Raw genomic sequence first — 27439 nt, 5'->3', positions numbered from 1 at the left:
ATTCCAATCCCAAAGAAAGGCAATGCCAAAGAATGCTCAAACTACCGCACAATTGCACTTGTCTCACACGCTAGTAAAGTAACGCTAAAAATTCTCTAAGCCAGGCTTCAATGGTACCTGAACCGTGAACTTCCAGATGTTCAAGGTAGATTTAGAAAAGGCAGAGGAGTCAGAGATCAAATTGCCAACATCCACTGGATCATCAAAACAGCAAGAGAGTTCCAGAAAAATATCTACTTCTGCTTTATTGACTATGCCCAAGTCTTGGACTGTGTGGATCATCACAAACTCTGGAAAATTCTTCAAGAGATTGGAATACCAGATGCCTGACCTGCCTCCTGAGAAATCTGTATGCAGGTCAGGAAGCAACAGTTAGAACTGGACATGGAACAGACTGGTTCCAAATAGGAAAAGGAGTACATCAAGGCTGTGTATTGTCACCCTGCTTATTTAACTTATATGCAGAGTACATCATGAGAAATGCTGGACTGGATGAAGCACAAGCTGAAATAAAGATTGCCAGAAGAAATATCAATAATGGCAGAGACACAGATGACACCATCCTTATGGCAGAAAGTGAAGAGGAACTAATAAGCCTCTTGATGAAAGTGAAAGAGGAGAGTGAAAATGTTGGCTTAAAGCTCAACATTCAGAAAATGAAGATCATGGCATCTGGTCCCATCACTTGATGGCAAATAGATGGGGAAAGAGTGACAGACTTTATTTTTGGGGGCTCCAAAACCACTTCAGATGGTGACTGCAGCCATGAAATTAAAAGACACTTGCTCCTGGGAAGAAAAGTTATGACCAACCTAGACAGCCTATTAAAAAGCAGAGACATTGCCAACAAAGGTCTGTCTAGTCAAAGCTATGGTTTTTCCAGTAGTCATGTATCGATGTGAGACTTGGAGTATAAAGAAAGCTGAGCGCCAAAGAATTGATGCTTTTGAACTGTGGTGTTGGAGAAGACTCTTGGGTGTCCCTTGGACTGCAAGGAGATCCAACCAGTCCATTGTAAAGGAAATCAGTCCTGAATATACATTGGTAGGACTGATGCCAAAGTTGAAACTCCAATACTTTGGCCACCTGGAAAAGACTCTGATGCTGAAAAGATTGAAGGCAGGAGGAGAAGGGGATAACAGAGGATGAGATGGTTGGATGGCATCACCGACTCAATGGACATGAGTTTGAGTAAACTCCAGGAATCGACAATGGACAGGGATGCCTGGCCTGCTGCAGTCCATGGGGTCGCAAAGAGTCAGATACAACTGAGCAACTGAACTGAAAGCAGAAACTCTGATGAAGTGAGCTTTAACCCTACCACAAGCGTTAGATATACAGATGATACACAGCGTTAGATACACAGTCTTTTCTTGGTTTTTTTTTTTTTGAACAGGAAGAATCACCCTGAAACTTCCTAATGATTGCATATTCTTCTGCTATTGTTTTGCTTAACAATTTTCTCAGCCTCCTATATTGCATAGGATTTGAGATGAATCTATAGGAATAGGGCAATTTTGGATATTCCTGGAAAGATTTAGACTGTGAAATAGGGTCCATACATGCTGAACTGGTAAAATAAATTCATCAGTGTTCTTAAATATAATTCAGTCTCATTAAACTTAAGCTGCAAAGAGAGAAAATGTACCCTCCATCACAAGGAGTCCTCAAGAAAAACTATCAGATTATTTAGCTGTAGTTTTGCTGGAGTCATTACAATGTTCTAGAATCCATGGCATCTTTTCTACACATCTCACAATGCTGACCTTTACTTCAGAAACAACAAGCTTTTTTTCAAGGTATACAATTTGGCTAAATTTTATACCTGAATTTGATATATTTACATGTTATATTAATTTTACTAAGAAAAATGTTGTGTAACAATGTAAATGCATAGTATATTTTATTGGAAGATTTCACACTCACAGACTATAAAAAATATAAAAATAAGTGAAATTTTCACTTGTAGTAGGGTTAAAGCTCACTTCATCAGAGCTTCTGCTTTCAGTTCAGTTCAGTTCACTTCAGTCGCTCAGTTGTATCAGACTCTTTGCGACCCCATGGACTGCAGTAGACCAGGCCTCCCTGTCCATTGCCGATTCCTGGAGTTTACTCCTGTTAAAAGGAGAAATAAGGACTTGATTTTAAATGTTAAGTTGTGCAATTTTAGCTCAATTTTTTTTCTTATATTGGTATATTTGAATATTCAACCAATTATTATATATGAAGAGTTAACTAAGTATTAAGACTTATGGGGGAAATGGGGCTTTATTCTGCTCTTAAAAAGCTTATAATATTTGGGGAGGAATAAACAATTAAGAATAGACAACTAACAGAAGCGATAAAAATAAGTTTCAAGTGAGTTGGAATTACATCTGTGAACATTTTGCAAACAAACTGTAGGTATTACCTTAAGGTATAGTATCATTTAAATAGTTATTATAAAACCCACTGAGACTTTAGTTTTGGATGATTACACTGGCTAGACTGTTTATATGTAAAAATAGAAAATTTTTATAGAACTTTCAAGAAAGCCTGCCAATTCTACTCTGTTGGGAGTTGAGTACAGGAGACCCTATGTGAGCAAAGCCCATTTAGGAAACTGTTTCTTTACCAGGTCTGACTTTAATTCCCAGGAAGCTGTGAGGTAGTTTGTTAAGGCATACATTTTGTAAATAGAATTTTCAGAGAATGTTCATGATTGGGCCTCCTGATGTTTTTTATTGGTTCAAAGGGGGCATTCACAGCTGCAGAAAGCAGCTTGTAATTATCAAATTGGCTTTTTTCTACAAGGTAAGATAATACACATGCAGTTTCTGGTATTTTTCACAAGAACAGCAAGCCAATCATTTGCATTTTCATATTAGGTGTGGAAATTCTTCTCTGGATCTAATTGACCTTATCCAAGTTAAAGAGAAGGAAAGCTGAAGAATTAAGAGAAAAATCCATACTCAAAATGTAACCCCTGAACTGGAATCAGATCAAGGGCATCAAAATTAAACTGCCAGTGGGTAGATTTGCTCTTCTCTGCACGGTTGGTTTCACTTTGCAAATATTGCTTCCTCAAAAATATCAAAGGAACTGGAATGCTGTCAAATCCTTGCCATTCTTTCTCTAGGGGATCTTCCCAACCCAGGGATGGAACCCAGGTCTCCTGCATTGCAGACAGATTCTTTATCATGTGCCACCAGGGAAGCTCACTAAGGAAGATACACTTGACTAAATCCAAACAAGAAATAGAAGATCCTATAGGATCTTACAATAAAATTATATTTAAATAACACAAAAACATCAAAATTAACATTATGATAATGAATATGAAATGACTAGAGTAAATGAGAACTGATTTTCAAATGCATCTCAGTATTTGAATGCCGTTATATTGACAGATTTTTTAAAAATTAGCATAAGGAAAAACAATACAAATGATCTCACACTTGGTGTTGTCACAAGGTAATGACACAGAGTATTGGGGCTCAAATTGAATCTTAATCATAATACACAAACTACCACTCTGGAAATAAATATGAAAGCTGATCATAATTTATTAAATGAAAGCATGGCCAAGTAGATGTTTATGTTTTAATTACAAGTAATAGAATGTGTCAAATGGGTGGTTCTCACAGCTTGTGAAGATTGGTTCCTTATAGAGAAGAGATGGCCCCAACAGCTTGATAAGAAGACTATTTCTGCTGGACACACATCATTAATTTGATTTTATCTCTTCTGTAAGATATTTATTAAGTACAACTAAATATATTTATTAAACTTCAAGTAAACTTCATTTTAGTAGTTTGGAAAGTGGAAAAAGAAGAGTTTACATTTATCTTGTAAGATGTTAATATCTTAAACTAGGGTCCATATTTAAACATCACTTCTAGCCTAAACCCCAATAATGATTAGGCTTTGCCATCACTTATGGTATAGTATGTCTTTGTTCTTTACAAATTCAATGTTTACTATTTCAAGGATATTCTACTGGTGGTGATTATTTATTACACAGATTAATCTAGTATTATTTCAAATGTAAATCTGAATCCTGTGTGTTAGAAAACTGACTGTTTAAGGAAGTCACTTAAATAGGGCATGCACTCATTCCCCATACATTTGTATCTAGCACTGTACACCACAATAATTCTATTGTAGTGATAAAAAGAACTTTCTTAGTTTAAATTGGCATGGGGTTAACTTTTGTTTGACATATGAAATATGTGACTCTCATCCCATATATGATTAAAAGGAAACCATTTGCCTATATTTAATATCTTTCATGAATTTAGGAATCAGATAGAATATCTGAAAGCTATCCAGACATAACTCATGAGTCTACTGTATATTCTAAATAAAACAGAATAGATATTTGACATTTGTTAATACTCATGAGCTTTGCAAATAGTTAAATTTATGCATATCACTGGAGCATATAATTTGCAGCCTTACAAAAAAACTCCACCCCAACCTTGTAAGTGAAGTAAATTACATATGCGACAAACAGTGGAGGACTGGTTGAGATGCATATATTGAGAGATTCAGCTAGGTTCACACACTAAAAGTGGGCTAGGTTTACTACACAAGTAAGACAATTTTAACACTAAAGTTCCAATTGAAAATTACTGAATGTGTGTTGCAATGAACTGCATACAGTTGGTACTGTAAACCCTAAGGCTATGAATGTCAAGAAACCATTTTAGCAAAAGATAATACTGAACATATGCTATTTAAACCCAAGGACAGGTTCTTATTCAACTTAGGATGTATAAATCCACAAGAGACCATCACTTCTACCCTAACAACAAAAGTGAAAAAAAAAAACTAAAACTACAAAATCATAACATTTTAAGCCCATCTGAGAACTGAGGTGAAGGGTGAAGAAAATTCTAAAGGATAAAAAAGCCTTTTAAGGACAGAAGGGACACATGAACTTTTTTAACTTTACAGAGCACAAGAGTAAGAAGTGACCAGTGTAAGAATAAAGTAGGAGAAAGTAAAAGAAAACAACTGAGACAATAAAGTGTTCTTAAAGATCAAGAGATGATCAGGGTGAAAGTTTAGAATACCTGGGACAAGATGACTCTGTAATCACCCTCTTCTTCACAATGAGCCTCCATCTTGTGTTCATGAGAGTTTGGGGGCAGAACAGGAGACCTAAAAGAATTTCCCCTTCATGGTGCACAGGCATGAATACATACTCACTTCTTTAACTTTTTCTTATGTGAATCAAAAGCTGTAAGTCAATGGATAAAGGACAGGAAACCTGGCTTCTTCCAACAAAGGCAAATGGTAGAAGCAAAAACTTTCTGACCCTAGGAAAAGATTAGGAAACCTTCCCTTGTATCTTAAGCCTTACCTCAAAGAACAAGCTCCAAGAATCTATTGGAACAAAGCAAGAAAATCCTCTGCCACTAGTCCCAGGTCAAGGCACACTTCTTCTCATGGAGATAAAGAAGCACATTTGTTTGCCCAGTTTAAAAGGTCTGCTTCTGTTGCTGGAAAGGTAGGAGAATCTTTCCAAATTGAGAATCTCGCACATAGAAGACAGAATGTGACTCTCATGGAAGAGAACAGGAACTTTTGAGAAAGACTAATTATTATAACTCAGGTTGAAAAGACTCATCTAAGACTACAGCTGAATCATAAAAATCTTAGAGATAACCCTTGTTTGTACAACATGCCTCATGCCTAGTAACAAGCAATACTATTGCAGAAGAGGAATAGCATGGAAAAACTTCCTTCCATAATGCAGTTGTGCAGTCTGTTGAAAGCTTAGCATGGAATCAGAATGTATAAAAGTCTTCCCAACACCCTAGGCTCCACACTCAACAACATATAGCAGCATCCCACTACTGCGGAATTTGAAGCCTGTGAAGCACTATTAAAGGCATAGTAGTCAAACTCAGATCAATTACTCTCTAGTTTGACTCAACTCTCCATGATAGTAACCCAACAAAAGAGAGGCATACACTTTTCTAGCCATAGATATTATTTGCCTCAGTCTTTTGTTCTTTTACTGTTCTTTTACACATAATTCCAGAATTCAGTAAAAAAAAAAAAATCACACACACATATACAAAATAGAGTAGAGGAATAAAATGAATACTTGTCAAGTGATAAAGCAGACAACAGAACCAGACACTGAGATGACTTAGATACTGGAACTATCAAAGATTTAATTGCCATTAACATATTAAAGGACGTAGTGCAAAGGACAACAAGCAACTATAGTCACCACAGAATTTCAGCAGCAAGATTGAAACTACAGAAGGTGGCAAAATCGAGATGAATGGTTCTTTATCAGTACATAGGACACACAAGACAAAATTGATGAATTTAAAAACAGGTCCATAATTGTATTAGTTTTGCCAAACATCAAAATGAATCCGCCCCAGGTATACATGTGTTCCCCATCCTGTAAAGTTTAAAAATAAAATAAAATTAAACTTAAAAAAAAATAAAAAATAAAGAGAACACACAGCCAAAAGAAGTATTTACCTTGTATTTCAGTTACAGATGGAGATCGGCTATTCCTCAAATCAAGTTCCACTAAAAAGACTAAGGCATTTCTCAGTTAGACCATGTCTATCACAACAAAGTATGTCCTGCAAAGCCTGCAAAGGTTACTCACATCACTGCCTGCCTCTTGTATTTAAGAGTAAGACGAGAACCACATATTTTAATTGGTAATGACTTATGGTTTAGTGATGGTAATAATATATATAGCAGAGTTTCCCTCATCCTCCAAGCTCCCAGGCCTCCTTGACTGATGTGAAGAAGGTTAAGTTTCAGGCATAGTTTGTCATATTTGTATGTTTCTACCCTGGCTTGCTGTGACTGAAATGCAATAAAGATATTTATCCCCAACTTTAAAAAAATAAATAAATAAAAACAGGTCCACAGAAAATTTCCAAAGTGAAATAAATAGAGGAAATAATGAGTGGAAACAAAAACAAAATAGAAGTGTGTACCCAGGGGTTGTAGGGTAATATCAAAGGCTCTAAACCCCAGGAAGATACTGCTAGTTTCCTTTCTCTTCTGAAATGATCATGGAAATTATAATGAGACTGTGGATGCTTGGTAGAGACTGAATTATCAGCTTATGCTAAGTCTAACAGTATCATGCAGCCAAAGAGAGTCAGTGGGATTTGAGAAAATGCACCTGTGATTTTCAGGTCATGCTTTTAAGAGGGAGAGTTCTCTTTTCTTTACCCACCCTATTTACTGGCTGAATGGAGGCATTACACTAAGGATCATAAAGCAAAACAATTTATAAAAACCTGGGTCCTTGGACTAATTATATTCAGTCTATCACCTAACAGATAAAAAAAAAAAAAAGACATATTTTTTCAAGACACTGCTATTTGTAGTGTTATTATAGTAATGAAGCATATGTATTTTTATAACATAAGCACCCAGCTAGTAAAAGTTTAGAATGAAATTTAAATTAGTTTATGGTTTCTGAATATAAAGCTAACAAGATTACTTTTACCTCTTGCTTATCAGAAAATACCAAAAGAAAGGCAGGTATTGTTAGTTGTGAGAAAATCTTTTCAAATTTAGATAAATACAGACTGCTGCTGCTGCTGCTGCTGCTAAGTTGCTTCAGTCGTGTCTGACTCTATGCGACCCCATAGACGGCAGCCCACTAGACTCCCCCGTCCCTGGGTTTCTCCAGGCAAGAACCCTGGAGTGGGTTGCCATTTCCTTCTCCAATGCGTGAAAGTGAAGTCGCTCAGTCATGTTCGACTCTTAGCGACCCCATGGACTGCAGCCTACCAGGCTCCTTCATCCATGGGATTTTCCAGGCAAGAGTACTGGAGTGGGTTGCCATTGCCTTCTCTGAAATACAGACTAATTAATAGCAAAAGTTTGATTTCTAAATACCAGAGAAAGATCAGAAACTAATTACATAGCAGAAATAAATATTGGTTCATCAGAATGCATAATTAAGTTAGGGGAAATGTCACTTTTCAGAACTTTATGTCTGAAACCAAAATTTGAATACTATAAAAAAAATGTCATGATTAGATACAGGAAAATGGTGCATCTATAAAGCACAAGACACAAACAGCTGGAGAAAAGACTAACATATCCAAATATGCTGTTTGGCAGCAAACAAATTTCATTAAAAAGGTGGTCCTCTGAAGTAATGAATAATTCTGAAATAATTTCAGTCTGTGCAAGTAAATACTGTCTAAAATATATAAAACCACTGTGAAACACAAAAGCTACTAACTGTTCCAAATATCACCCCTTGTAATATTCTTAAGTTTACTGTCAAGATAAACTATTATAACAAACTGCCAATAAAACTAGTAATCTAATTTATAAGTTAATCCTATTTTCTTCATTCAGCTGTCCACTCACTCAAAAACATCATTATTACTTTATGATATGCAAAGCTCTATATTGTTCAAGTCATATTGCTTTTAAAAATGTTCTCACAGAGCTGAATTGGGATGATTTAAATATGAATTAGGAATATATTAGAGTAACTATACAACAGAAATTTAAAAATAAAACCTTTTTCTCTTCTTAAGAAATAAGTAGCATTTCTTCTCTAAATAGATTCCATGAGCAAAGGTATTATCACTAGGTGAAACTGCATTTTCAAAGATTCCTAAGAATCAAAAAGAATGTTGGAATGGACAGATCAAACCATGAAAACCTGGAAAGTGGTAATAATTTTGTAAGCGAAACAACTATGTTGTAAACATAAAAAAGCACTTATTTGGGTATTGGGAACTTGAGTTCTATTCCTTAGTTTTCCACCAATTCTTTATGAACTTAGTAAAAATTCCTGTGCCTTGGATTTCTCATTCATGAGAGAAAGATAAATTCTAGTGATTTCTAAATTTTCTTCCACTTCTTTAATAACATAAAGATAAGCTATCTGTACACATGCATCACACACATGGTTACATTCCTGCTCTAAACCATCTATTTTGAGGATCCTCTCCACCCTATGTTTTCACCAATAAATTTGGACTATCAGTCGACTGCTCTTGGAGTTTATAAGCCACTGGAGGTATTGAAAATGGGCTCCTCTGGAACACAAATAAGGATCCAACAGGCAGCTGGCCAAGGTCAAGAGCAACATAAAAACACTTTGCAGAGTAAACCTAGTGGGGCTGCAGTCTGCACAATTGCCATGCTCTAATAGACTGGTCTAACCAAACTCAGGTCCCACAAGTTGTTCCTCACACAGATGCTCTCGTAACTTTAAAGGGCTATGGTTATAGACAGTCACAATCACAACATGTCCATTGATTGAATTATGAACATCTTAACTTTTTCTTGGTGCATTCTCAGAATGCCACCCCAGGGACACTCAAGTTAGTAAGCAGGAGGCAAACAATATGAAGTGGGATTAATGGCCCATGTTGTTCTTTTAGAAAAAAGAATTTTGTTTCAATATTCTTAAATCTTTTATATATAAAGTCACCCTCCTTAAGAGGAAGGTAGTTAGCATATTTTATTACTCTATTTTCAGACACAGAGCAACACAGGTACAAAGGGATTTGGCAACCTGTCAAAAGCAGACCAGCATCAGATTTAGGAATAAAAACAATCCAAATTCTATTATAGAGATGTTTTATGATTCCAAAATAAAGTTGCACAAAGAAATGTCAATCTGACTGTAACATCCTAGTATAAAGATATTTACTTCTGAGAAACTTAAAACCTGGGAAAGGCTGAAAAATTCCCTTATGACACTCACATTCCTTGGAAATTACATAAACAACATTGATGACTTGAATATTTCAAAAAAGGTATGTATCTCTTTATTTTACATGTGAATTTACACCACATTTCATTCCACAAAGGATTTGAGGTATCATATATAACTAGAATCATATAATAAAAAGGGATGGGAGGAGAGGAAAGTAATAAGAATTACTTCTCCCACAATGTCCCTGTCCACAGATACAGGCCCATTTAGAGAAGGAGATTTAACAGGAAGATAATCAATTGTCCCACCTCTTCATAATTTACCACTACACCAACAGGGCTCCAAAAGAGTAATAGTGGATCACTGTCAAAACATGTACAAACTACAACTCTCTCTGAGGAAGAAGACTTACAAAGCCCTGGTGAGGATGGGAAAGAAAAACAAGAACATCAGAGGCACAGGAAGCCTGTGGTACCTAGAACTATAGAAAACATTAGATTAATATACATTCTCAAAGAAATACAAATATGATATCACTCATATATGGACTTTAATTTTTTTTAATGACACAAATTTATTTAAAAAATAGACTTACAGATATCAAAAACAAATGTACAGTTACCAAAAGGGAAATGTGGGGGAGAGGAATAAACCAGGAATTTGGGATTAACAAGCACACACTAAGATATGAGTCAGAAAAAACAAGAACTCACTGTAGAGCACAGGGAACCCTTCACAGTATTCTGTGATAACCTATATGGGGAAACAATTTGAAAAACAATACATTACGTATATGTATAACTGAATCACTTTACTGTACACTGAAACTAACAACATTGAAAATCAACTACATTCCAATAAAATTTTTAGAAACTCTTGATCCTGATGACATAAAAAAAAAAAAATTCTCACAGAAGAGTCCCATTTATCTCTAGTGTATCCTATCTTGTTCACATTTCAACAAAAAATGTATAGGACACGTTAAAGGCAAGAAATATTATCTGGGGAGACAAAGTAATCATCAGAACCTGATTTATATAGATAGAATTAACAAATGGAATTTAAAATCACTAACATATTAAGGAATCTAATGAAAAACTTGGACAGTCTGCAAAGACAAGTGGCTACATAAGCAGAGAGATAAGAAAGAATTGAAATGCTACAAATAAAAACACTGTAACAGAAAGAATGTCTCTGATTGTCTCATTAGTAAACACAATATGAGAAAAGATCAATGAACTTGAAGATGAGTTAATAGAAACATGCCAAACTGAAAGCCAAAGAAAAACAATGGAAAAAAGACCCAGTACCTATTAGAAATGTCAAAGGTGTAACATATGGTTAAGTGGACTATCAGTAGAAGAAAAAGACAGCAGAGAAGAGGAAATTTTAAGAAAAAAACTAAAACAATTATTTAAACAAATATAATTAACATACTAAGGGAGGGGATAAGATGAAATTTCATAAAATACTCAACTAAAAATAAAGGAAACAGTAAAATAAGTCCTGTTAACAAACAAAAAGAAGTTACAAACATGGTAGATGTTAATCCAAGTATATAAAAAATCCCTTTAAATGTGAATGGTCTAAATATAAAATTAAAAGACAGAGACTGTCAGAGTGAATAAAACAAGAAAAAAGTTCACTATATGTTAGCTAAAGGGAACTCACTTTAAACATAAAGGCTTATGTTTAAAATAAAGGATATGTTAAAAATAAAGGAGTCAAGAAAGGTATACCGTATAACACAAATCAAAATAAATATGGAGTTCCATATTAATTTGAGACAAAAAGACTTCAAAACAAAGAAAACTATCAGAAATAAATTCAGGTACTACATAATGGTGATTGGGTCGATTCTCTAAGAAGCCATAACAATCCTAAACATGTATGAACTTAAAACCAGAGTGTCAAAATATGTGAGGCAAATACTGAAACAACAGAGAGGAGAAATAGACATATATATACTATTATAATTGAAGGATTGAAAACATCTCTATCAGTACAGTGTATAGTTCATCAAAAGAGTACCAATCAATTTTATTTAACTGATATTTATAGACTAGTCCATCCAAAAGCAGCAGAGTACACGTTCCTCTCAAACTTTATTGAACTTTCACCATGATACTTCACATCCTGATCCACAAATAATACTTCAACAAATTTAAAATACTATAAATCAAACAAAGTATGTTCTGAGACTATATGGAATTAAACTAGAAACCAACTGAACTAGAGGAGGAACTAATGGAACAATAGTTTCAAAAATTAGAAACAAAACATTACACTTCAAAATAACATACTGGCCAAAAGAAAAACTCAAGAAATTAAAATATATTTTGAAATAAAGAGAAATGAAAATATAATGTTTCTCTTTTAAGCAGTGCTTTAAGATAAATTTATTTCATTAGATGCATATATTAGAAAAGAAGAAAGATCTAAAAGAACAGTAATTTAGGCCTCAAGGAAACAGAATAACAGCTGTAGTAAAAATCAAGGCAGCAATCAAAGAAATTATAAACAAGACACTATAAAAATATCAACAAAACCAAAAACTTAAAAAATCAATAAAATTGACAAAGCTTTAGTTAGGCTAACAAAGAAAAAAAAGAGAAAATACACATTTCATGTGTCAGAAATGAGAGACAGATCCATGGAATTAGATGGACAAGAATAAACTACTATAAACAACTCTTTTCCTACAAATTTAATCATTTCATAAAATGGACCGATTTCTTGAAAGACAGAAAGTACTGAAATCCAATTAAGGAGAAATAGGTAACCTGAATAGTCCAAAATATTAAAGAATTTGAATCCACAATTAATAACCATTCAAAAAAGAAACCCTTAGGCCTAAATGGTTTAAGCAGTGAATTTTACACATTTTGATGAAAGTAATTTAAAAGACAAAAATAAGTGAACTATCAAGTTGCAAAAATACATGGGTGAATCCTAATTGCATATCATTAAGTGAAAGAAGCTGATCTGAAAAGGATATATATTGTATCATTCCAATTACATGACATTATAGAAAAGGCAAAAGTATAGGAATAGTAAAAAAAGATCAGTGGTTGCTAGGAGAAAGAAGTGGAGGAAGTTTATAATATGTAAATCACAGATGACTTTTTTAGAGTGGTGAAATATTTGATATAATGCTATAATTAAGGACACATGACACTAAAAATTTCAAAAGCCTCTGGACTTTATAGCACAGAGTAAATCTTAATGTACATTACAAACAAAGAAAGAAAGAAAATCAACAGGTTAGATGGGATGTAGAATATGACCAATCTTAATGTATTACATACATATGACAGAACTTCACTGAACCTCTTCAAAGAATTTGGGTGGTGGAGGGAAGCTACTGATTTACATAAATGGAAGTGAGAGGAGTCTGTAAAACTAATGACAAAAAAAAGCATACATAAAACTGTACTCTAGTTGATGAAGGTTCTTCTCACTAGGGAAAATTATGATAACATTATACGCATATATTGGATTTTAAGATTTAGGTAAATGTTGGATGGTGGAAGTTAGGTTTCTCTAGAATGGGAGTTTACAGATCAGCAAGGAGAGGAGGCTGGAATGTTCAATTGATATTGCAATAGAGATGAACACATCAATATGAACTCATGTTTAGTTTATAGGAATGGTTACACATATAAATATTTATAGATATATGTACAAATATGGGTTAGTATTTACACATACAATTTTTCCTGTCAGTTGAGAGGGCCTGGAATCAATAAAACTCAGTAACAATGAGCATACCTAGCATCCAGATCTTGATTTCTAATGTTTCTTCAATATAAGGAAACAGGGCTCCTTGAAAAGTAGATGATGCTAGGAGTAAGTGTATCATATTTGCCCTAGCAAGAAATATACAAAATGACCCCAGAGAATCATATAGTACAAGGAGATGAGGAAATGTTCAAAACACACACACACATACACACTAATAATGGCGGAAGGGTAGACAATTAAGAGACATAGAAGGAGTTACGAACCTAGACAGCATATTAAAAAGCAGATAATTACTTTGTCAACAAAGGTCCATCTAGTCAAAGCTATAGTTTTTACCTTAGTCATGTATGGATGTGAGAGTTGGACTATAAAGAAAGCTGAGCACCAAAGAATTGATGCTTTTGTAGTGTGGTGTTTGAGAAGACTCTTTTGAGAGCCCCTTGAACTGCATGGAGATCCAACCAGTCCATTCTAAACGAGATCGGTCCTGGGTGTTCATTGGAAGGACTGATGCTAAAGCTGAAACTCCAATACTTTGGCCACCTCATGCAAAGAGTTGACTCATTTGAAAAGAATCTGATGTTGGGAAAGATTGAAGGCAGGAGGAGAAGAGGATGACAGGGCACGAGATGGTTGGATGGCATCACCAACTTGATGGACATGGGTTTGGGTAGATTCCTGGAGTTGGTGATGGACAGCGAGGTTCATGGGGTCGCAAAGAGTCGGACATGACTGAGTGACTGAACTGAACTGAACACAAAAGAGTCCAAGGACAGATGTAAAAAGACCATTTACAAAAATAAAGAAATGTAATAACTTGACCACTAAAAGTGGATAAAGTTATTTAGATTCGTGCTATATTTTCAAGATAGAGCCAATAGGATTAGTAACCAGAAAGACTGAGTTGTCATTAGCTAACTTGAAGCAGAGTACAAGGTCATACAATGGAATACAATACAGCCATAAAAAGAATAAAGAACTGATGCAACATGGATGAACCTTGAAAACTTTCTACTAAGTCAAAGAAGTCAGAAATAGAAGGCCACACACTATGTAATCACATTTCTGTGAAATGTGAAGAACAGATGAATCCATGGAGACAAGTAGATCAGTGGCTGCCAGGAGCAAGTGAGAAATGATTGCTAAAGAGTATATAGTTTATTTTGGAGGTGATAAAAACATTAAAGTAGATAGTAATGATACAGTGGATGATGTCAAGGGTTTAGCTTTGGATATAAGCTTGATATGTAGATTATAAATAAGGGAGTTGAGAATATAAATTGAGATGCCACGAAGGTAATCAAATATATGATTCTTAACTTTGTGTTTGGCTTGAACTGGAGATATAAATTTAGCAGTGATCCATGTATACATGATACTTAAAATATTGACCCTAGTTGAAATAATCAATGGAGTAAATGAAAATAGAAAAGAGAAGTGATCCAATGACTGAGCCCTTGAGCATATTAAAAGGTCAGGAAGAGGAAGTAGAACTACCCAAAGAGAATGTGAAAAAGCACATAGTGAACTGTCCTAGAACCCAAGGTGGAATGGAATGATCACCCATATCAAATAGTGCAGAGGTTTCACATAAGATGAGATCTAAGAATTCATAAGTAGATATCAGGATTTTGGTGAACTTGATTAGAACAGTTTCAGCAAGTTCAGTTTAGTTCAGTCGCTCAGTCGTGTCCAACTCTTTGCGACCCCATGAATTGCAGCACGCTAGGCCTCCTTGTCCAACACCAACTCCCGGAGTTCACTCAAACTCACATCCATCAAGTTGGTAATGCCATCCAGCCATCTCATCTTCTGTTGTCCCCTTCTGCTCCTGCCCCCAATCTCTCCCAGCATCAGAGTCTCTTCGAATGAGTAAGCTCTTTGCATGAAGTGGCCAAAGTACTGGAGTTCAGCTTTAGCATCAATCCTTCCAAAGAACACCCAGGACTGATCTTGTTTAGAATGGACTTGTTGGATCTCCTTGCAGTCCAAGGGACTCTCAAGAGTCTTCTCCAACACCACAGTTCAAAACCATCAATTCTCTGGTGCTCAGCTTTCTTCACAATCCAACTTTCACATCCATACATGACCACTGGAAAAACCATAGCCTTGACGAGACAGACCTTTGTTGGCAAAGTAATGTCTCTGCTTTTGAATATGCTATCTAGGTTGGTCATAATTTTCCTTTAAAGGAGTAAGCATCTTTTAATTTCATGGCTGCAATCACCATCTGCAGTGATTTTGGGGCCCAAAAAAATAAAGTCTGACACAGTTTCCACTGTTTCCCCATCTATTCCCCACGAAGTGATGGGACCAGATGCCATGATCTTCATTTTCTGAATGTTGAGCTTTAAGCCAACTTTTTCACTCTTCTCTTTCACTTTCAGCAAGAGATTTTTTAGTTTCTCTTCCCTTTCTGCCATAAGGGTGGTGTCATCTGCATATCTGAGGTTATTGATATTTCTCCCGGAAATCTTGATTCCAGCTTGTGCTTCTTCCAGCCCAGCATTTCGCATGATGTACTCTGCATAGAAGTTAAATAAGCAGGGTGACAATATACAGCCTTGACGTACTTCTTTTCCTATTTGGAACCAGTCTGTTGTTCCACGTCCAGTTCTAACCCTTGCTTCCTGACCTGCATATAAGTTTCTCAAGAGGCAGGTCAGGTGGTCTGGTGTTTCCATCTCTTTCAGAATTTTCCACAGTTTATTGGAATCCACACAGTCAAAGGCTTTGGCATAGTCAATAAAGCAGAAATAGATGATTTTCTGGAACTCTCTTGCTTTTTTGATGATTGAGCTGATGTTGGCAGTTTGATCTCTGGTTCCTCTGCCTTTTCTAAAACCAGCTTGAATGTCTGGAAGTTCATGGTTCACATATTGCTGAAGCCTGGCTTGGAGAATTTTGAGCATTACTTTACTAGTGTGTGAGATGAGTGCAATTGTGCAGTAGTTTGAGTGTTCTTTGGCATTGCCTTTCTTTGGGATTGGAATGAAAACTGACCTTTTCCAGTCCTGTGGCCACTGCTGAGTTTTCCAAATTTGCTGGCAAATTGAATGCAGCACTTTCACAGCATCATCTTTCAGGATTTGAAATAGCTCAATTGGAACTCCATCTCCTCCACTATCTTTGTTTGTAGTGATGCTTTCTAAGGCCCACTTGACTTCACATTTCAGGATGTCTGGCTCTTGGTGAGTGATCACACCATCGTGAATATCTTGGTCTTGAAGATCTTTTTTGTACAGTTCTTCTGTGTATTCTTGCCACTTCTTCTTAATATCTTCTGCTTCTGTTAGGTCCATACCATTTCTGTCATTTATTGAGCCCATCTTTGCATGAAGTATTCCCTTGGTATCTCTAATTTTCTTGAAGAGATCTCTGGTCTTTCCCATTCTGTTGTTTTCCTCTATTCCCCACGTCTGAGGTCAGGGGCGGTGGCCGAGACTGCCAGGCTGTGAGGGCGCAGGAGTAGCCGAGAGGAGCTACCCCACACCCGAGGCCAGGGGCAGTGGCCAAGAAGAGTTTCAGCAAAGATGTACAAAATTATTTGAGTTACAGGGGTTCAAAGAACAATGACAGATGAGGAATAAGAGAAGAATTCTGGGTGACTCCTTAAAGGAACTGGTATCTTAAAGGAAAAAGAAAAATGGGGGGAAAGAACATTCAACAACATGCCAGCCCCTAAGTGGCACACTTGACAAGGAGATTTCAGAGAGGTTTTAGTTACTGTTAATGGAATCATCTAGAATATGGCATGAAAGTGAGTTGCTGAGCACAGGGGATAGCAGCATCACAGAAGCAGAAAAGATCAAGAAACAAGTGGATAGGGCATTAGAAGAACCAATACAAGAGCATTGTATTTTATTTTGCTGATGTTGTTGCTGTATACTGCAGAACTTAATAGCACTTGCAGAGTGATGGGAGACATTCAATATAAGGAGGGGGAAAGTTGCAGAATAAAAAAAAAATGCTTGATCAATATCCTAGAGTACACTGGAGAGGCTGGAGCATTGTTATGCACAAAAGAGAAGCTGACTTTAGAGAGGACCACAAAGAGTTCACACAGTGATGAGAGGAAGGACAGTCAGTGAGAAACAGTGGATAAATGTGGCTAGAGTAGATGAAAGTTATCTTCTGTCTAATTTTTCCATAACATAGACATTAAATTCATCAGCTGAAAGTGAGGATGATGGAATGGTTTAAGAGGTCTGTGCAAGAGAAGGGAGTTAGAAATCACCATATTTAAGAGTGGGACAGGGGCTTCCCTGGTGGCTCAGTGGTAAAGAATCCACCTGCCAATGTAGGAGACTTGGGTTCAATCTCTGATCCAGGAAGATTGCCCATGCCGTGAAGCAACTAAGCCCATGCACCACATCTACTGAACCTGTGCTCTAGAGCCTTGGAACTACAACTACTGAAGCCTATGTGTGCTAGAGCCTGTGCTCAGCAACAAAAGAAGCCACTGCAATGAGAAGCCCATGCACCACAACTAGAGAATAGCCCCTGCTTGCTGCAACTAGAGAAAAGCCCAAACAGCAACAAAGACCCAGCACAGACAATAAATAAATGAAATTACAAAAAAAGAAGGAAGGTTAATTGTACTAGGTAAATATAGCATAACTGTGAAGCTAAAATTAAACCAATCAGTTTGTATCTGTGTATAAGCCTTTGTTTTTTGTTTTGTGTTTTTTTTTGTTTGTTTGTTTTTTTTGCAGCCATCTTCAGTTGCAGGGGTGCATGCACAGGGTATGAGACGATTTTATATCGATTAAAGCTGGTGGTTTAGTGAAAAGAAGAACATGAAGTAAGGTTGTTGAGGCTGTTGGCAAGAATGAAATTATAATCATTGTAAGTCATGACTTTTACGCTGACTAAATGAGAAAAAGAGGAGGACCTACTTTGGGGTTATTAGAGGCAATGAACTGGAAAGACAGAACATGCTGGCCCCTGAGTGGCACACTTGGCAATGAGATTTCAGAGTGGTTTTAGTTACTGTTAATGGAAACATCTAGAATGTGGCATGAAAGGGAGTTGCTGAGCACGGGGGATAGCAGCATCACAAAAGCAGAAAAGATCAAGAAACAAGTGGATAGGGCATTAGAAGAACCCTCTATACTGATTTTGATATTTTCCAGACTGATGACTTAGATAATGTTAGCAAGAATCCCACTCAGTCGTGAACTGACATCTTTAAGAAATGAAAAAAGTAACTAAAAATATGGATCGAGACACTAAAGGTAAGGGTAAAAAGACGATGTGTAACATGGCAAAACAGTAGAAAATTTTGGTAACAAGAGCTTCATGCAAATGACTTTTAGAGAGCAATGAGGGAGAATCCTTGGATGTTATGGAGGAACAGTGGAAGCAATCCTTCCCACTACTAAGCCCAGAGGTACAAGAGAGGCATAGTAAAACACCCACCAGAGTGATACAGGAAAGCAATGTCTTCAGAAAAGAGCCAAGTTTGAAGAGAGAAGAGCAAAAAAGTGAAGGGAATTTCACAGAAGAGAGAGAGATAGAGAGTAACTTGCTAGAGTGTTTCAAAGCAAAGTGAGTGTTTCAAAAAATTACAGAGAGCTCTGTAGGGATTAGAGTCTGTTGAACAAGAGATAATATGGTGGCCTATATAAAAGGGCTTCCCTGGTGGCTCAGTGGTAAAGAATCTGTCTATCATCGCAGGAGACACAGGTTAGATTCCATATGTGGGTTGGGAATATGCCCTGGAGAAGGAAATGGCACCCACACCATTATTCTTGTCTGGAAAATCCCATGGACAGAGGAGCCTGTCCATGGAGACAGAGGGCTACAGTCCATGGGGTTGCTAAAGAGTAGGACACAATTTAGTGACTAAAGAACAACCCAGGTAAGAATAATAGGCACGGTAAGAATTCTGGAAATTCTAAGACAGAGAGTGAAATGGAGCATGACTCAGAGAGTGGGGCTCCTGGGCACACATGCTTTTCTATGTCCCTCATCTCTTGATTACAGGAAATAGGCCTCATTCAGCCTCCCTGAATTCTAACAGGCAGGTTCAAACTGTTGATAATTATGGAAGAGGGTATTGGAGACAAGGGAAGAACAGCCAAGAAACAATAGTGCAGCCTTGGGGTAGGGTCCTGGTTCCCCTTCAAGGGACTTTCATAACAATATCTTTGAGCTGTTTCATGAATATTGAAACCCATGCCAGGTGGGAGAAGGTAACTGTATTCTGCCCACAAGCACTTAGATGTCAGATTGGTTGGAATGGATGATGCTGACTCCCAATTACCTCACCGCCAACCAATCAGGAGAATGTCCATGAGTTGATCATGCCCTCTTTGAACCACTGCTATAAAACTTCTCGCAGCACCCTCCAGGGCAAGACACACAGTATTGAGGGTGTTAGCCCACCGCATCCCCCTTTGCCTGGCAAAGCATCACAGCTGTTTTTGTTTTTGTTTTTGTTTTTCTACTTCACTCAAAACTCTTGTCTCTGAGATTTAATTTGGTGTTGGGGTACAGAGGCAGGATTTGGCTTCAAGAATAGGCCTGAGTTACAAGGATACATGCATTGGAAGTCAGTGTCTCACCTGTGTTTTGGAAATCCTGTTTTGTTGTTTTATTTTCAAATTGATTTTCTAATCATCCATACTCTATAAAGAATATCACTGGGGGATGCACTATACAGAATTTAGCTGAAATTGTTTCAGGATTAAAAATCTGGAAAATTAAACCTTTTGTGAGGATCCAGGCTTCTGTGATTTCATTCAGCAAAGTCCTATCACAGCCCATAACATTCTAGAAACTGCATGAAAAAATAAATTGCTTTTTTAATACTATCATCTCTCTGTTAAAAAGGTTGAGATCAAAAAGAGGAAAAATATTTATTTTCAGATCAGGTACCTGCTGCTTCCAATTTAGATTTTGGGTAAACTATCAGTAACAAAAACAGTGGAGTGAAATGCTCAGTGTCCCAACCTTCCTAATTAATAGCAGTCAGTTCAGAGCAACCCTATTCAGGGTCTTCTTTTCCTCATTGAGCTGACCAGGGGAGACCTTAAAGGCAAAATGTGTGAGCCCTGTTAAAGCAAACCTCAAACAACAGATAAGTACTAAAGTCTTTGAAGAAACTGTGAACACCCTCTGGGGAGAAAATTAGACTTGTGAACTTAAAAAATGGCACACAAACATTTTAACACAGAACCGAAGACAGAGGTCAACAGGGATATTTCCAGCTGAAGATTGCCTGTTGAGGAAGAAATTAGTTTTGAACATCAAAAATAAATGAACAAAGGGAGCAGAAAAAAACATTAGATGAGAATTTTTTCCCCAAGAAAAAATCCTCTCAACATTCCCCACACAAAAACACACTAATCAAGCTTTATTACTGAAAGGAAAAATCTTTTCCAAATAGGAAAATCTAACTCTAGGAAACCAGTTGCAAAAAAATTATCTTTATAAGCACCTCTTATTCTTGCTAATTCAGTAAAATAACTGATTTTGACTGACCTCTGTCTCAACATGACTAGCTTTGTTTATAAATTTATTTGCAATTTATCTAACACTATTACTTTATCATTCTTTCATTCTGTTTTCAGCTTTAAATGTAAATGTGAAAGTCTTCAGACTAAGCACAATTTGCCCCTGCCACCTTTATTTCCTGGGATGGGCTTCTTACCCTTGTCCCCTTCCCCTGGGAGGATGAGGGACAGAACAAGTGACAGAAACATGAAGTTGTCTTAAAGTCTGGAATCTGCCATCAGCAAAATTGCATACTGCTGGACCAAAGTGGGTTGTATTGCAACCAGCAACAAGCTCTGTCGGCTAGATCAGCAGCCAACAGCCTTTTTTCCACCAGAGACAGTTTCTGTGAAGACAATTTTCTCATGGACCAGGGTTGACGGGGATGGTTTGGGGAGGATACAAGCACATTACACTTATTGTGCACTTTATTTCTGCTATTGTTATATCAGCTCCACCTAAGATCATTAGGCATTTGGCATCTGGTCCTATCACTTCATGGGAAATAGATGGGTAAACAGGGGTAAACAGTGGAAACAGTGTCAGACTTTACTTTTTGGGCTCCAAAACCACTGCAGATGGTGACTGCAGCCATGAAATTAAAAGATGCTTACTCCTTGGAAGGAAAGTTATGACCAACCTAGATAGCATATTCAAAAGCAGAGACATTACTTTGCCAACAAAGGTCCATCTAGTCAAGGCTATGGTTTTTCCTGTGGTCATGTATGGATGTGAGAGTTGGACTGTGAAGAAAGCTGAGTGCCAAAGAATTGATGCTTTTGAACTGTGGTGTTGAAGAAGACTCTTGAGAGTCCCTTGGACTGTAAGGAGATCCAACCAGTCCATTCTAAACGAGATCAGCCCTGGGTGTTCATTGGAAGGACTGATGCTAAAGCTGAAACTCCAATACTTTGGCCACCTCATGTGAAGAGTTGACTCATTGGTAAAGACTCTGATGCTGGGAGGGATTGGGGGCAGGAGGAGAAGGGGACAACAGAGGATGAGATGGCTGGATGGCATCACCAACTTGATGGACGTGAGTTTGAGTGAACTCCTGGAGTTGGTGATAGACAGGGAAGCCTGGCGTGCTGCAATTCATGGGGTCGCAAAGAGTCAGACACAACTGAGCGACTGAACTGAACTGAACTGGAGGTTGGGGACTGCTGATCTAAATGAAGTTTTTGATCTTCTCCATCAGAATAATATACATAACAATAGTACTTATCTCAGTATTTCTTTGTGGTTGTTGTTTAGTCATTAAGTTCTGTCTGACTCTTAGAGACTCCATGGACTGTAGCCTGCCAGGCTCCTCTGTCCATATGATTTTCCAGGCAAGAATGCTGGCGTGGGTTGCCATTTCCTTCTCCAGGGGATATTCCTGACCCAGCAATTGAACCCATGTATCATACATTGGCAAGCAGATTCTTCACTGCTGAGCCACCAGAAACCCAGTATTTCTTGGTGAGGCTTAAATAGTTAGAATTCACACCTGCTCTTCACAATGCCTGGCACACTCCAGTTGCTCAGTCAAATCCAGCAATAGTTACAGTACTCACCGTGACCTACTGAAATCCAACCCATGAGTCAAGTCCCATCAAAGGACAGCTTTTCTTTTGGACTGCTCTCATCCTCACCGTTTCCCTCCAGGTCTGAGCTAATCAGTTCAATATAGATCAGTAAGGAGCACTTTGTTTATAGCTTTGTCATAGCAGTAATTCCCAAACACTGTTTATCCTTATAATGGTCAGGGAATTTTGTTTTAAAATACAAAATTTAACTCTTATGAAAGTATATTTCTATCCAGTAGATCCAAACTAGGTTTGGAGAATAAATAATTTTAAAATTTGACAACAGTTTCTGATAATTGGCCAAATCTGTAAGACCCTAAAAAGATAATCTTCAATAACCTATTCATTCCTAAATGTATAAAATTAACTTTCTGGTACATTAAATCTCTCTTTATGTGTAGTTCACTATGGCATATAGGAGGGGGCACTTAAATTTTATCTTTTTTTTTTTTTTTTTTTTTTGCCTTTTTATTTTTTTTTTTTAATTTTATTTTATTTTTAAACTTTACATAACTGTATTAGATTTGCCAAATATCAAAATGAATCCGCCACAGGTTTACATGTGTTCCCCATCCTGAACCCTCTAAAATCATCTAAATCAGTTGGTTTATCAACTGAAAGTTACAGACATATTGCAGCTAATCTTTGGGGAAAAAAGGCCATAATTTTCATTGTTTGGGGTATAACCAATCCTTAATTAATGTAAAAAGATATAACTCTACTAAGAGAGATTTATGTGGGGGATGCCCTGAACCAAAAATTTCAACAAAATTAGTTTTGAAAACACACATTTATTCATGTCCCTTATACAGTGAATAAAGGCAGGAAGAGGAAGAAAATTGATGTGAAAAAGAGCAGAAGGAAATACCTATTTTTCAGAATGCTTTACAACAGAATTTGTCAAATTTGCCTTTTTAGATGAATTTTTCAATTTGGTAAATATTTTCAAACTCATTACACCTTGCTATCTCTGAAGTTATTTACAGCATGAGATTCTTCAATGACTACTGATATTTTGATAGCAAGACTACTTGCAAATTTGAAATAAGTATCATATATAAACAATTCAGAGAGTATCATTTCACAAGAGTATCACTTCTTAAATTTAATAAAACAAGGCAAAAAAAGAGCAGAATTTGGGTTGCAAAGAGTTGGACACGACTAAGCAGGTGCATGCATGCCACATGCACGCGCGCGCAAACACACACACACACACACACCATGTGGCTTATATTAGTTATTTTTCCAGATACTCTTTTTGACTCATTGAGATATCCTGAGTAAGTGAAGTTATATGCAATTGCAGGAAACAAAACAGAAATATTAAAGTAAAATGTAAAGCCAAACATTTTTTTCCATGCTTTTATTTAATCTCTCTTGCTATTATCTAGTTTAGCCCTTAGGGTAAATTTAAAATGATGTGAATTTTGGGAAATGTATAAATTTCACTTAAAAGCATTTTACATGGACATAAGAGATACATGATATATGATGATATTTATATCTATTAAAAAAAACAACTCTACCTGGCTTTGTTTTTGCCCCATATATGCTTGTGTGCATGCTCAGTTGCACAACTGTGTCCAGCCCTCTGTGACCGTATGGACTATAGCCCATCAGACTTCTGTGTCCATGGGATTTCCCAGGCAAGAATACTGGAGTGGGTTGCCATTTCCTTCTCTTAGTGATCTTCCCGACCCAAGAATGGAACACAGTTCTCCTGAGTCTCCTCTTCTGGCGCACAAATTCTTTACCACTATGCCACGTGGGAAACCCCCAACAAAAATCTTCTTAAAAAGATCAAGCAGACAAAAATAAGCTAAAGTTATTTAATGATAATTTTTACCTGGAGCATTTACTAGAAATTAAAATGCTAGAACTCTTTGCTCTCCCTGGAAAATCATCTTAAAATTAAATATGGATTTAAAACATAAATATAATATACTTCTGTGCCACCTGGGAAAACCTGAATTTCCTCCTAGAGAAGGCCAAAAGATAATTTTAAATTTTGATCCTCTTCCTTGCTCATTTTATTTCGATGACCGATGCTCTAAGCTTATTTTTGATTTTGTTTGTTGCCTTCTATATCGTATTTCAAAAGTTTCCTTTTATGACCGCCTGAAATACTGCAGGGCAGATTCAAACATGTCCCAAGCAGGCACTAAAATTTTAATGCATTTTTATGGAACCGGTCTCAGCCCCTTCAACACAACATTTATTTGTCCAGAAGGATGTTAGCAGAACATCCTCCTATTTATAACTCGGTAAGCAAATTGTTCCCATACTCCAAGTATGTAGAATTTTTTATCAATGTCATATAAATTCTGTGAAATTCATGTTATGCATCTGCGTAAGTTCATCATATTAGCTAACCAAACAACACAATCATGTCCAAGTGGACCCTTTTAATTAATGTGAGTCTTTTCTGAAGTTCAAAACAGTGTTGTTATTGTCAATTACATTAATATCTGTCTTGACACAGTTCAAATAAAAATTTATGCCATCAGTGTTATTTACCATTCTAGTCCCACTATTTAAAACAGTACACAGCACAAAACAAACAATGCATTTTGAATCAATATTTTGTAACTTTTTTCCCTCTTTTTTAAAGGCTAATCGCTCTGACATTACTTTATTTTTCAGATATAGAGGCAAATGCAACAATTAATTTTCAATATGTACAAAGGAAATGGGTGAGTAATGGTTAAGAACTACACAGCCCAAATTTTCCAGATCAAACTCATGAGGCAAGATTTACATGAGTAAACCAAATAATTAACTTGTTTAACCACTTTATATAGGTAGACAATTTTAGGTTTAGGGACACATGTATTGATTCCCGGGTTGCTTGAGAGAGAAAATAATTGTTCTTGTCATTTCTTAATTACAAAAATAATCACTCATACAATTGGGTGTTTCATCGTAGTTTGCTTTTTTCAATGCAATTTCCATTTGTTTCAGATACCTGATGTTTAAAATTCTAAATTTAAATACTTGAAATTGTTCCCTAGACTTAACAGAACTGAAACTGCTGCAAATGTGCTAATTTGGGGAATTCAATTCTATTTCATCAAACTCTCATTTGATTTCATTGTGTGGAATAGGTCAGCAACTACTGCCCATGGCCAAATCTGGCTTCAGCTGTTGTTGTTTTTTTTCTTTCTTTCTTTTTTGTATGCCCCACAAACTAAGAAAACTGTTTTTTAAATTTTAAAAGGATTGAGAAAAGTTAAAGGAAGTGACAAGTGAAAATCATGGGAAATTCAGATCTGTGTATCTGTAAAGAAAGCTTGACGGAAACACAGATTGACTCATCAGTTCATGTGTTGTCTGGAGATATCTTTACACTAAAATTATAAGAGGAGAGTAGCTGCTACAGAGACCACATGGCCTATAAAGCCCAAACTGTTTACTATTTAGCCCTTTACAGAAAAGATTTATCCACTCCTGGTGCAGAGCATTTGTCTCTACTTTCTCTCTGGCGCATTATATATTACTGACACACCTTTTTAGTACTTGTTTTTTTCCAAACTGATGTATTTTGGGGTGTGTTCAGTAAGATGAGAAGATTATTTGTACTGCTGTAATTACGGTGACTCTCCTATGTCTGCACTGCAGCCTTTAAAATAGAAAACTGAACACTTTTCTTGATAAACACTACTTTTTTGTATGTGGCCAATTTCTATACCACCAAATATGGAGCCTGTTCCTAGCTTAATGATCTTCCCAATAGTAGTCTGTCAAGTGCTTAAAGACGTTAAGTCATAATTGATTTAAATACTTTTGAGAAGTTGAATGATATGTAATTTAGAGCCCGTCATTGAAATATCATCAACAAAGACAGTTACTGTTCTCATAAACCATATATATAACTAAAGAATTTTCAGTGGATTGGCTAGGTGAACTGCATTGTTTCAAATTGTAAAAAAAAAAGCATACATCCAATTCAGCAAACATCATGGTTGAAAAGATGAAAATTCTGGATCAATATTTATTTGCCTGACTGAATATCATGTGATGCTTTTTACTTTCTCCCTCAAATGTCAGTAAAATATAAAACTCATGGCATAGTTGAGCCAGTCTTATACAACCTCATTCTACCTCTAAAGTTTTCATAAACTATTTTTTTTAATATTTTAACTTTTTCCAAAAATACTTCTGTCAGTTTTCTACTTCAATAAGAAACTAAGGCAGTTTAATCTTTGTGTTAGAAGACAGAATATATGAAAAGAAAGTAAATCAGAAAGAGATTGAGAAACACTAAGACTTAGAAGCAGAAAGAAAAAGTTTCCAGTTGTCTTTTTCTACTGCTAGTGGTATTATTTTGGCTTTTCCTTCTTTTTCTGATTCCTTAGGGGCAGGAAGGGTACTTCCTGGGTAGAAATTAATCAACTCAGAGAGAGAATTAACTAGCCTATGTGTCTTCTTTCACCTATAGGGCCTCTTACTTTCAGCAAAAACTTGAAGCTGAGAGACCTTACACTTCTCCCAGATTCTTTAAAGCTCTGTATTTGGTAGAGACCTCCAATATAGTTAATGGTTTTATTTAAAGTAAAGATGGAATTCAGTAGATTTTTTAAGGGTCAAATGTATTTCTATTAAGAGTTTCATATGGTTGATTCTAATACAATCGTATGGGAGGCTGGTCAAAATTTCTCTAAGGGTGTATAAAAATAAGAGCTTCAGACATAATGATCACTTCATCTCATTTACTATATGTTTTATATATTTTAAAGAAAATTAAGTAAAACCTTAATATTTATCAATAGTGACTCTATCCACATCACATTTAAAAATAAGATAAGCCCAGCAATAATATAATGTCTAGATAAATGATGGAATAGCTTTATAGTAGAAGTCTATGTACCCCATAAAATCACTGAAAGAAAATTTGATGACCACAAAGAAGTGCTGGGAGGGCATTAGGAGATGTTTATTTTTTTTTTTTCCTCAATAACCT

The 27439-nt window shown here is 36.3% G+C and overlaps 1 protein-coding gene across 33 annotated transcripts in view; it reads right to left on the bottom strand.

Annotated features, from left to right (window-relative positions):
- Positions 1-27439, bottom strand: part of LOC129619891 (uncharacterized) — a 684565-nt gene that overhangs the window by 274162 nt on the left and 382964 nt on the right. For 14 of the 33 annotated variants that reach the window (XR_008698241.1, XR_008698242.1, XR_008698244.1 and 11 more), the window contains one exon: positions 1986-2115. The exons of the other annotated variants lie outside the window; for them this stretch is intronic. The gene's annotated coding sequence lies outside the window, so the exon portion shown is untranslated. The remainder of the gene's footprint in view (positions 1-1985; positions 2116-27439) is intronic. 33 annotated transcript variants of the gene reach the window in all.

Source organism: Bubalus kerabau, chromosome 9 (genome assembly GCF_029407905.1).
Source record: "Bubalus kerabau isolate K-KA32 ecotype Philippines breed swamp buffalo chromosome 9, PCC_UOA_SB_1v2, whole genome shotgun sequence".
Classification (NCBI taxonomy): Eukaryota; Metazoa; Chordata; class Mammalia; order Artiodactyla; family Bovidae; genus Bubalus; species Bubalus kerabau.
Note: the sequence above shows the minus strand (reverse complement) of the source record. Positions and strands in the feature narration are given on the sequence as shown.